The sequence below is a fragment of the Capsicum annuum genome, chromosome 7, assembly GCF_002878395.1.
Source record: "Capsicum annuum cultivar UCD-10X-F1 chromosome 7, UCD10Xv1.1, whole genome shotgun sequence".
In the NCBI taxonomy this organism is placed as follows: Eukaryota; Viridiplantae; Streptophyta; class Magnoliopsida; order Solanales; family Solanaceae; genus Capsicum; species Capsicum annuum.
In genome coordinates this window covers 155,263,449-155,275,775 of record NC_061117.1, presented here as the reverse complement: position 1 = coordinate 155,275,775, position 12,327 = coordinate 155,263,449, and the positions used below count along the sequence as shown (strand labels likewise).

The window sequence follows — 12,327 nt, the reverse complement described above, 5'->3', positions numbered from 1 at the left end:
TGCTGAATTAGAAAAAGAACTACAAATGCTAAAAGATTTGTATGAAAAAAGACAGAAAGAAAATGAAGAAAAAGATAAAGAACAAAAATTATTAAATGAGATAAATAAATTTAAATAAAAATTAGAAATAAAAAATAAAGAATCAGAAACCAGTGAATTAGAAATAAATACAATAGATGCTGAAGAAACAGATAATTATGATTCGAAAGATAATGAAACATATACAGAAATTCTAGAAAACATAGGAAAACTAGAAATTAATGAAGAACAAGAAGTAATTAATAAAGAAAATCTAGAACTAATAAATACAAAAGTAAATACTCTAGATAAAAATATAATACCTAGTACATCAGAAATAAGAAAACCAACATATAACTACAAAAACAAGTTTAAAAGATATAATCAAAAAGATGAATATAATAAAGGGACACCAAAACAAACAATTAATTACAACTTTTTAGATTTAGACTGTGTAATAGAAACAAATAAAACAATACAACTATGGGTAGGATATATGTCAAAACAATTATTAAATAATAAAATAGATACAACAAACATACCAGAATATATAGAAAAGACAGTAATAGGAACAGAAAAATTATGATTTTTAAACTAGCTGAAGCAAGTAAAAAAGTATTAAAATCTAATAATAAAATAGAAGGAATATCAACAACTACTAAAATACTACCAACAGAAATATTGAAAAAATATGAAATAGCTATAAGAGATAAATTTAGCGGTGTAACAACAGAAGAAGAAGAGCAAAATAAAGAAAAAGATACGAATATGAATTTAATGTTAAAACTAGCAATATGTAATATGTGTTATACAGATGAGTATACGTGCGCATTTAAAGAATATTATTATAAAGGAACATATAAAGTAGAAGAAAGTAAAGAAATAAGAAAATTATATTTTAGTAAATTACCTAAACCATTTAGTTCAAAAATAATAAAGAGTTGGGATGAAGCAAAAATAGAAATAGTAGATACCCTAGGAGCAAGAATAAAATTTTTACAACAATGGTATAAAAATCTATGTGAAAAATATAGAAAATAAATAAAAATGGAAAAAACATTAATAAGAAATTTAGCATGTTGTAAAGATATATTAGCACCTCAATTTGGATGTGAAGAAAGATATTATAAGAAAAGAAAAAGACATAAAAAATATAAGAAATAAAAAAAATCAAAATATAAGTATAAGAAACCAAGAAAAAATATTAGGTAAAAAATTATAAACATAAAAGACCATATAGGAAAAAGAAATCTATAAAAGAATGTACTTGTTATAATTGTGGAAAACTAGGACATTTAGCTAGAGATTGTAAATTACCAAAAAAAACCCCAAAAAAGAAACAAATATCAGAAATAAAAATAGAAAATACAGAATATATGCAGATAGATTATATAGATTATGAATTAGAAAGTAAAGAAAGTATATATGAAATTTCGGAGAATGAAACAGATAATGAAATAGATAGTGAATTAGATGAATCAAATGACTGAAGAAGATATAAAAATGAACCAAATAACTGAAGAAAATATAAAAATAATAACAAAGGAAGAATATTTAAATGAAGAAGGAACGGATCAAAAATAATATTTGATAATAATATATTTGACGAAATAAAAGGAAAAGAGTTAGACTTAAGTGTAGGAAAAATATTTAAAATACCAACAGTAAAAAATATATTTAGTAGAAAAAAAAAAAGAAGAATACTACGTAGTAAGCCAAAAAGAACGTGTAATAGACTGTAGATATGCAAAAGGAAGAGCTAGTATACCACTAGTAACAAAGAGAATGATTAATAAAGAAATAAACGATATAAAAAGCAAAGACCCAATAAAATATGTACACCTTGGAAGAACAGAGATATTAATAAAAACATGTTTTAGAGAAGGAATAGATACACCAATAGAATTATATTTAGCAGATGATAGAATTATAAAACCTATAGAAAAAAGTATAATAACTACCGTAAAAGGAAATTTATTATACCAAAAATTTAAATTTATAATTAGTGTGTATTATTCAGTAGCAGTAACAGATAAAAATATAGATAAACCATTAGTATTATATTGGAAAATATCAGGAATAAAACTAACCCCAGGAGGTAAAATATTTACAGCAAGATGTAAAAATCTATATGTATTAACAACAAAACATAAAATAACTGGAAAAAATAAAATTAATAAAATACAAATAGAAAGTCCTTTTGAACAATTCATAAAAACAATTGATAATAATGATTAGTTACAAAAATATAGACATAGAAGAAGATTTAGAAATAATAAATGATAAAATAAGTACATCAAAAAGAATAGCTCATGAAAAACCATAATCATCAAGCTCATAAAAAAGAACAAGTTATGAAACAACTTCAACAGTTAATTTAAACAAATATTACATAACAGGAACAATAAATGAAAAAGAATATTTAATACTCTTAAACAAAGGACAAGAAGAAAATTATATAGCAAAATATCTAGTAAAAAGTGAAGAAATAAAATCTAATAGTAATATATGCTTAGATCTACCAAGAAGTCTAATAAACATTAAGGATAGAACAAAAAAGAAATAATAATAGGAGTCAGAAAAATAAAAATAGAATTTGAAATAAAGGAAGAAATGCAAAAAGCAGACATAATATTAGGAATAAAATGGCTAGAACAAGTAAAACCATACAATATAGAACATACGCAATTATCTATAACATATAATAAAGAAAGATTATTCATAAAAAGAGTTTTAACATGATATGAAAATATATGTACTTGTAAAAATAATAGTAAAAGGATATTATAATAAGTATTATACACCTATGATAGATACAGGAGCAGAAACAAACTTATGTAGATACAACTGTTTACCAGAAGGTAAATGAGATAAGCTAAAAGTACTAATAGTAGTCAAAGGATTTAATAATGAAGGAAACTTAATTACATATAAAGCTAAGAATGTAAAAATACAGATATAGGATAAAATAATAACGATAGAAGAAATCTATAATTATGAACTAACATCAAATGATATGCTTTTACGAATACCATTTTTAGATAAATTATACCCGCATATAATAACTAAAACAGATTAGTGGTTTACAACACCATGTAAACAAAAAGTAAGAGCAAAAAGAGTTATTAATAAAATAAGAAAGAAAACTGATTGGATAAAAGGAAGTGAAAAAATTACACAAAAGTTAAAAAATATAAAAAATACAGAAGACACAGTAGAACTAGTTGTATTTTCGATAAATAAAAAAGAAATAACCATATTTTCAATAAATAAGGTAGAAACAATAAAGAAAAGATTAAGACAATTATATAGTGAAGATCCATTAAAAGGATGGAAAAAATATAAAACTGCTATAAAAATTAAATTAATAGATAAAAATATCATAATAACTCAAAAACCATTACCGTATAATTTTGACGATTTAAAAGAATTTAAAATTCATATAGATGAATTATTAGAAAAACAATATATACAAAAAAGTAATAGTAAACACAATAGTCCAACATTTATAGTAAATAAACATAGTGAACAAAAAGAGGAAAAAGTAGAATGGTTATTGACTATAGAAATTTAAATGCAAAAATTATGACATACAATTATCCAATATCAAATAAAATATTAAAAATAAGACAAATACAAGGATATAACTATTTTAGTAAATTTGACTGTAAATCAGGATTTTACTACTTAAAGTTAGATGAAAATTTTAAGGAATTAACCGTATTTACGGTACCACAAGGATTTTATGAATGGAACGTATTACCATTTGGATATAAAAATGCACCAAGTAGATACCAACATTTTATGGATAGTTATTTTAAACAATTACCTAATTGTATAGTATACATAGATGATATACTAATATACACAAAAACCAAAGAAGAACATTTAAAATTACTAGAACAATTTACAGATATAATAGAAAAATCAGGAATAAGTTTAAGCGAAAAGAAAGCTGAAATTATGAAAAATCAAATAGAATTTTTAGGAATATAAATAGATAAGAATGGAGTAAAAATGCAACAACATATAGTACAAAAAAGTAATAAATTCAAAAGAAGAATTAGATACAAAAAAGAAATTACAATCGTTCTTAGGATTAGTGAATCAGGAAAGAGAATATATACCAAAATTAGCAGAAAACCTAAAACCATTACAGAAAAAATTAAGAAAAGATGTAGAATATAATTATAACGAAGAAGATAAAAAACAAGTTCAGAAAATAAAAATACTTTGTAAAGAATTACCAAAGTTACAATTACTAGACGAAAATAAAAAATTTACATATATAGTAGAGGCAGATGCAAGTGAGTATAGTTATGGAGGATTACTTAAATATAGGTACGAAAATGAAAAAATAGAACATCATTGTAGATATTATTCAGGAACATTTAATGAAACAGAAATAAAATGGGAAATAAATAGAAAAGAATTATGTTCATTATATAAATGTTTATTAGCATTTGAACCATATATTGTATATAACAAATTTATTGTGAGGACAGATAATACCGAGGTTCGATGGTGGTTAACAAGAAAAATACAAAACTCAGTTATGACAAAGGAAATTCGGAGATTAGTATTGAATATATTAAATTTTACATTTACGATTGAAGTAATCAAGACTGACAAGAATGTTATTGCAGATTACATATCAAGACAAAACTACTCAAACTGATTTACCAATGGAAGAAGTTGATGTCAAAGATACCCAAACAAACTTAATATTACAAGCGTTTGAACAAATGAAGTTATTACAAGAATGAGTTATCACATTAACTACTGAAGTTACAGATATAAAAGTGCAGGTTGAGCACTGTAAAAAAAAAAAGCTATTAGCAAAGATACTGTGCAGGAAGAGCACATTAAAAAACTAGACCTAGAAGGTGATGATGAGAAACACCTAAAAACTCAAATTACTAACGAAATTATAGTTACAGCTGCAGGTGCAGGTGATGTATCCAAGGGAAAGAATATAGTCACTCAAAATAAACCTGAACCACCAAAGAAAAAGAATTATAACCTCAACCAAATATTCTCAAAATCATATACACTAAATATACAAAAATTAAAGTCATCTATACCTCCCCAGATACACACATATTCCAAATCACTCAATCAACAAAAGCAGACTTATAACCATATCACTCGTACATATATTGATAATATTTATACTTTAAAAAAAAATTTAAATACAAAACCTATCCAGAGTAAAGATTTAGCAAAACAACACCAAGGGTATATTACACAAAAATATCAGAACTATAACAAACTTATTGCTTTGCCGGACACCGGTGCAAATTTAATTACTTCATGTTACTATTATGGATTATTATCTAAAGTTTACACAACTACTGGAGAAGAGTTAACAGGAATTCCAAACATTTATAAAGGATTTATGGATTATAAGAGGATTACGAAGGGACAATTATTTTATGTCCGTTTCTACTCAGCACCAGCAGAAATATTGTTTGATGAAATAAAATATAAAATTACTATTGTCAAGATAGGAATGACACGAGATTATATTATTCCTGAAGAAATATGTGAACAAGAAGAGATAACCAAAAATCAGATACCGGACTTCTACCGAAACAAGAGAGTTGTTGGACTTAGCAGTATATTGATTGAGTTAGCAAATAATTATATAAATCAAAACCCAGTTTGGATTTACTATAACAAAAATCAATTATTGATTTACTCTACTTGTAAAAATATTAGAGAAAATGACAGAGAAGAGATAAGAAAATGTGTCATAACGATCCTAAAACCAGAAGAGTTACCAGTCACAAGATCTATTACGAAAGGAGTTATTTCAGAAGAAGCTATAGATCAATTTTGTAAACAGGTTGGCCAAAGATACGATGACCACATATGCAACAGATGTAGTGGCATAACTTTATTCTAGATGTGATGCTACAATAGCAAGAAGATGAAAAATTAGCAAATAAAAAGAAGACAGTAACAGAGCAATAATAGAAGAAGACAAAGCATTAAAGATAGGAAAATGACATATGAAGAAAAAGCTAAACTTCCTACGTAAATTATTGTAAAGTCTTAATAGCTTTTTTGACTTTTCTTTTCATTTATTAGGCTTTTTGACTTTTTGGCTAAAAATATTATTAGTTTTTGTTTTTTAGTTAGCTTTAAGTCTTTTTTTTTTCAGAATGTAAAGACTTCTTTGTAAATTAGATAGAATACATGTAAAGTAGGAACAGTATAGAAATAGTATACGTGTTTTTATTTTTTAGGTTATAAATAGAGAGTGCACTAGCTCAGATAAGGGCAAGTCTTCATGAGTTGAAGCAAAATCCTCTCTTGTACACAGAACTTTTAAATTATTTAATAAAAACAGGTATATTTCCAAGGAAAAGCTATGAATCATCAAACAGCTATGGAAAATCTAGAATTATCAGATTTATCAGAACAGGTAGTTATATTTGTGATTATGAATAGCTAAATTCATAAATTTCTGACAATCATGATATGATAAAATAAGTTCATGTTAGTTACTTTATATTAGAATTATTCAAAAAATAGCATGTTAAGAAGTTTATTAGCAAAGTGGAAAAGGAGAAAAATTTCTAAAGAACTATGCCATCCTAAAGGTGAAACCGGTGAGGCAAGAAAGCCGTGATAGGGGAATAGCCAGAGTAGAGGTGCTGTTTAAGGGAAAAGTATCCAGATTACCATGCTAATAGTGATCGAAGAACATGTTATTTAAGAATAATCTAATATATAGTAATCTAAAATGATCATATTTTGTTATGTATGACTGAAGGAAATATTTTGAAAAAGCATTATATGAAAAATGAATACTTATTTATCTGACGAAATGGTAGATAAATTTAAAACACTTGTTTTATATATACTTAAGGATATAGAAATTGTAGATATAAGAAAAATCATATTGGAAAAAATATTTGATAAATATTTTATGACTAGAATAAATTGCATACTACACCTACCTACTCTTACAAATACTTACATATCAAACCTACACATCAACCATGATAAATTATGTATATTTAGAATATTGAAAAATGGATATGAAAAATATACAATTAGTAGAAAAACTAATGGAAACCAATCTGGAAAAATATATGAGAACTAAGGATATAAAATATATAGAATTACTTAATGAAAATATACAAGAATTATTAAAATTAAAACAAACAACTAATAAATACTATGATAAAGTATTTAATTACTAGAATCCAATTCCAAGTTATTTGTAGAAACCTAAGTATAATATGAATAATATGACAAGTTATATATCTGATGAAACTAAGATACTTGTTTTATATATCATAAAAGACTTAGAATTAGAAGACATAAAAAAAATAATATGGAAAAAAATATTTGATTTTAAAGATGAGTTACTAAGTACTAATTGAATAGAAGATGAATTAGAAAATATAGATTTCTATGGTAGAAATAATTCAGATAGTTATTATTCAAATGGATATTATACAGATTAAAAATGTTAGAATATATTAACAGAGTTAGAGAAAAAAAAAGTTGGCTATACGAAGAAATTAATTATAGAAACTAGCTTAGAAAAGGAAGAGGACAATTAAAAGAAAGATTAATTTGGATAAATAAAATCATAAAACAACTAGAATTAAAAGACAGTTTAGAATATGATTTAGACATATAATTATTCATAGACGAAAAAAATAGGATAATTAACGAAATAGATAACCTAGAATTTAATATCAGATATAGTACAATTAGAATAAATTATTACAAAGAAATTTGCAGTATCACAACTATTTTAGGATAAAATGATAGACTATGAATAGTTAAAATATTGGAGACAAGATATGGAAGAAATAAAATTAACAGAAATACTTATGAAAGAGAATTTAATTGAATATTTTAGAACAAAAGATATAGAGTATTTAGACTATCTCCAAAATAAAATACAAGAGTTACAAAGACTAAGAGAAAAAACTAAAGAATATTACAGTAAAACATTTAATCAAATACCATCTAATCACCTCCAAGATATGAACATTAATAAAATTAAAATAAATAAACTAAAAATAAAAATGTTTAGAGAAGTTAAGAAACATCCACGCACAAATAAAAATAAATTCATTAGAGCTATAGTTCTATTTAAGTTACCAAAGTTATTCGCACCCCCAAAAAATTTCTAAAGAACTATACTATCCTAAAAGGTGAAACCGACAAAATATCTAGTAAAAAGTGTATTTGTTTAGTACTAATAGAAGATATAAGTGGTTGCGTGGTCTTCTCAAACTCTATTGTTAATTCCAAGTACTAAATTAATTGCAATATCAGCACGTTGGCCTTCTAATTTCTAAATTGCTAACAATTTAAATAGTGATTAGTACCTTTTCACTCATAGCTGAATTATTCTTGTTTGCTTCCACAATGGAGAACCAATACTCTTCCTACTTGTGCTACTTAGCTATCTTAGTTTTTTTTACTCCAATTCTATTCAGATATATTTTCTGTCGAGGAAGAAATCTACCTCCTAGTCCACTTTCTCTTCCAATAATTGGTCACCTTTACCTTCTCAAAAGTAATCTGTATCTGACTCTAACATCTTTATCAGCTAAATATGGCCCTGTTTTATACCTCAAGTTGGGCTATAATATGCCTGTTATTGTTGTGTCTTCACCTTCTGCTGTTGAAGAATGTTTAACCAAGAATGATATCATTTTTGCAAACAGACCTAAAACCTTGGCCGGTGACAAGTTTACCTTCAACTATACTGTCTATGTTTGGGCATCCTATGGCCAACTTTGGAGGATTCTTCGTCGATTAACTGTTGTTGAGCTTTTCTCTTCACACAGCCTCACCAAGACTTCTTCACTTAGAGATCAAGAAGTTGGTATTTTTATCCGTTCATTGTACAAATTCTCAAAGAGTAGTAGCAACAAAGTGGATTTGACCAATTGGTCTTTTACTTTGTTATTCAACCTAATGACAAAAATTATTGCTGGGAGACATATCGTGAACGAAGAAGATGCTGGTAAGGAGAAGGGGATAGATATAATTGATAAACTTAGAGGGACTTTCTTAGTGACTATATCATTCTTGAATATGTGTGATTTCTTGCCAATATTGAGGTGGATTGGTTGTTACAAAGGGCTGGAGAAGAAGATGACCTTAATTCACTATAAAAGAAATGAATTCCTCAACAACTTGCTTGATGAATTTCGACAGAAGAAAATTGATGGTCTAAAGTCAAATGGTAATATGGAGAAGAAAACGACACTCGTTGAAACTCTCTTGTCTTTCCAAGAATCAGAACCTGAATTCTACACAGATGATATCATCAAAAGTATAATGCTGGTTGGTATCCTATTAATTTTTACCTTGTTCTTTTACCACTTGTTTTGGAAATGTTCTTTGCTGTTTTACCATCACCACCAAAAGACAAAGAAAAGAAAAATTGAAATTAAACTTTCATCCAATTTAGATGTGACTGCTTTAAAGCTTTCTTCCATATGGTTGTCTAAGTTGACTTTGAATAATAGAGGTTAGAGGGGAAATGTTTTTCCAATTATTGATAGAAAGCCAGTCCAAATTGAATGGTATATATTAATCTTTTCTTAGCTGTAATGCTCAACTTCCATGTGCATTTCATCTGAGGTGAAACGTAAGATAAGGTTGCATACCATAGACCCTTGTGGTCTGGCTCTTTCCGGACTTTGTGCATAGCAGGAGCTTTAGTGCACCAGGATGCCCTTCATTTTATTTCATCTGAGATGATTAGTCAATGCTCTTCTCTGAAACAAAGATATCCAAAATGAGCTGGTCATTTCCCGCCGTTTAGATTATTATGCAGTCCTCATTCTGTTTGATATATAGTGTTCATATACTTTCAGATGAGACTGTTTTAGGTGGATGCACTGTCTGTTCTCTCTAGTTTTCCTGCCAATAGAACTTATTCTACTATAGGGTATAAAATTGGAATAATCAGAGTTGGAGCAAAGCGTCTTTTCACTTTGATACATTATTGGCAGTAAGCAGCCTATCTCGACTTCCTATCTCGACTTGGTAGTACTAATTTTAATTCTTGTCCTCTGTGGAATAATAAACTGTCTATACTTTTTGATGTACAACATGAGTACTTGCACATGTAGTTTGAACAAGAAATCCAAGACTAATAGTATTATTCATCAAAATATAAATTGGGATGGCTGCATGTATTGGGATGCAGGTTGTTTTTGTTGCAGGAACAGAGACCTCATCAACGACAATTCAATGGGTAATGAGTCTTCTTTTTGCTCACCCGGAGGTACTGCATAAGCTAAGAGCTGACATTGACAGCAAAGTTGGGAACAAGCGCTTGCTAAACGAATCTGATCTCACCATGCTTCCATATTTGCGTTGCGTTGTCAATGAGACAATGAGATTATACCCTCCGGTACCACTTCTCTTGCCTCATTATTCAACTGAAGATTGTACTGTGGGAGGATATAATGTACCAAAACATACAATGCTTCTTATTAACGCTTGGGCTGTTCACCGGGATCCCAAGGTATGGGAGGAGCCTGAAAAGTTCAAGCCGGAAAGATTTGAGGCAACAGAAGGAGAAACAGAAAGGTTCAATTACAAGCTTATACCGTTTGGAATGGGGAGAAGAGCGTGCCCTGGAACTGACATGGGATTGCGAGCAGTTTCATTGGCTTTAGGTGCTCTTATTCAGTGCTTTGACTGGCAAATTGAGGAAGAGGAAAGCTTGGAAGCAAGCTACAATTCAAGAATGAGCATGCAGAGCAAGTCTTTGAAGGCTGTATGCACTCCACGCCAAGATCTTGTCCAGCTTCTGTCCCAGCTCTGAGACAGTTTTATGTATATTGAATAAAATCCATCTTCTGTTCCACTGTGCTGCACTTATATGATACTAAGAATTGTCACTATCAAGTGTAATAACAAATATCATACAGTTAAATCACGATTATGTGAGAAATAAGAAAATATATCCAAGGTTATGTAATGCTGAAGAGAAGATTCTGTTATAAGATGTTTTTGCCCTCTTAGTAAGTATTTGGGAAATAAAAATGCAGAATGTTTATACGATCTGGTAAACCTAATTAATATTCTCTAGTTTGATTTAAGTTGTACATTCTAAAGCATTATATTTTTAATTATGAGATATGATGATAGCGGATGAGGGGCAGAAAAGGAAAAAAGAAATGCTGTTAGATTATGTATGTAAGCAAAAGGGCAGTCTCGTGCAGTAAAACTCACACTATATCCAGGGTCCAGGGAAGGCCGGACCACAAGGGTGTATTATATACAAAACATGTATGTAGGCTAATGGGGAAAAAAGAGATGTCTTGATATACTTCCTCGAAGAAGAGACCATAAAGTTTTAGTCTGATTACAGAAGATAGGCTTGCAAGAAGGTTATGTGATGGCTATGCAAATACGACGTCTTTGAGGCACCTTCTAGACAGTAGAATTAGATGAATAGTTTGTAATGTACTTGAATTGAATAAGAAAACTTCCGAGATGAGAATTGAAAAATTTTTAATTGTTACCAATGAATTACGACCCCAAAAGAAAACTACAACAGAAATCCACAAAGGTAGTTTATTGTTCTGAAACGCAAAAACTGTAACCTCTTCACCAACACGTGAGAAAAAATTGTTCCTATCCCAACTTAGGAAGTCAACATTTCCTTAATGCGAAGAATCAAAAGGAAAAATGTAAATTATAATAATAGAAGAGCGATACATATTCACGTGAGTCCAAAGTACGGAAACCACATAAGAATACACAATTAACTGCACGCCAAAGAGTGAATGAATAAATGATACAAAGAAGAAGAAACAAAACATGCCAGCGAGAACAACAGTAATATACACGCAGCTAAATAAGTTGGATAAATGTTGTAAATTAAGAAGAAAACCGAGGGTAAATTCATCCATGGTCACTTTAACTTTGTATCTATTACGCAAAATTCACTTTTCTTTCCTTCATTTTAACTTTGTATCTATTACGCAAAATCAGTTTTCTTTCATTCATGGTCATTTAAATTTACCCCGATGACCGAATTTTATAATAATTCCATCGGAAAAATGATGTGGCAACCTTAATTAGTTCTTAATTTTAATTTAAGTGAATATATAATATATTACTCATATCTTAATATTTTTTATATGTGCACAATCCATAAAAAAATTTAGTTGATATTTTTATGGAACATTTCATAATATTGCATTCATCTGTCAAAAAGGTGCATAAAAAAAGAGTGATAAACAAGATAAATTCTTCAAAACACATAAAATAGAAATACATGTATGATACTATTTTTATTTTTTA

General features: G+C 28.0%; 1 pseudogene; it reads left to right on the top strand.

The window, feature by feature from the left end:
• Nucleotides 1-8,323: 8,323 nt before the first annotated feature.
• On the top strand, nt 8,324-11,079 carry LOC107852976 (annotated as a pseudogene).
• The last annotated feature ends 1,248 nt before the right edge of the window (nt 11,080-12,327 follow it).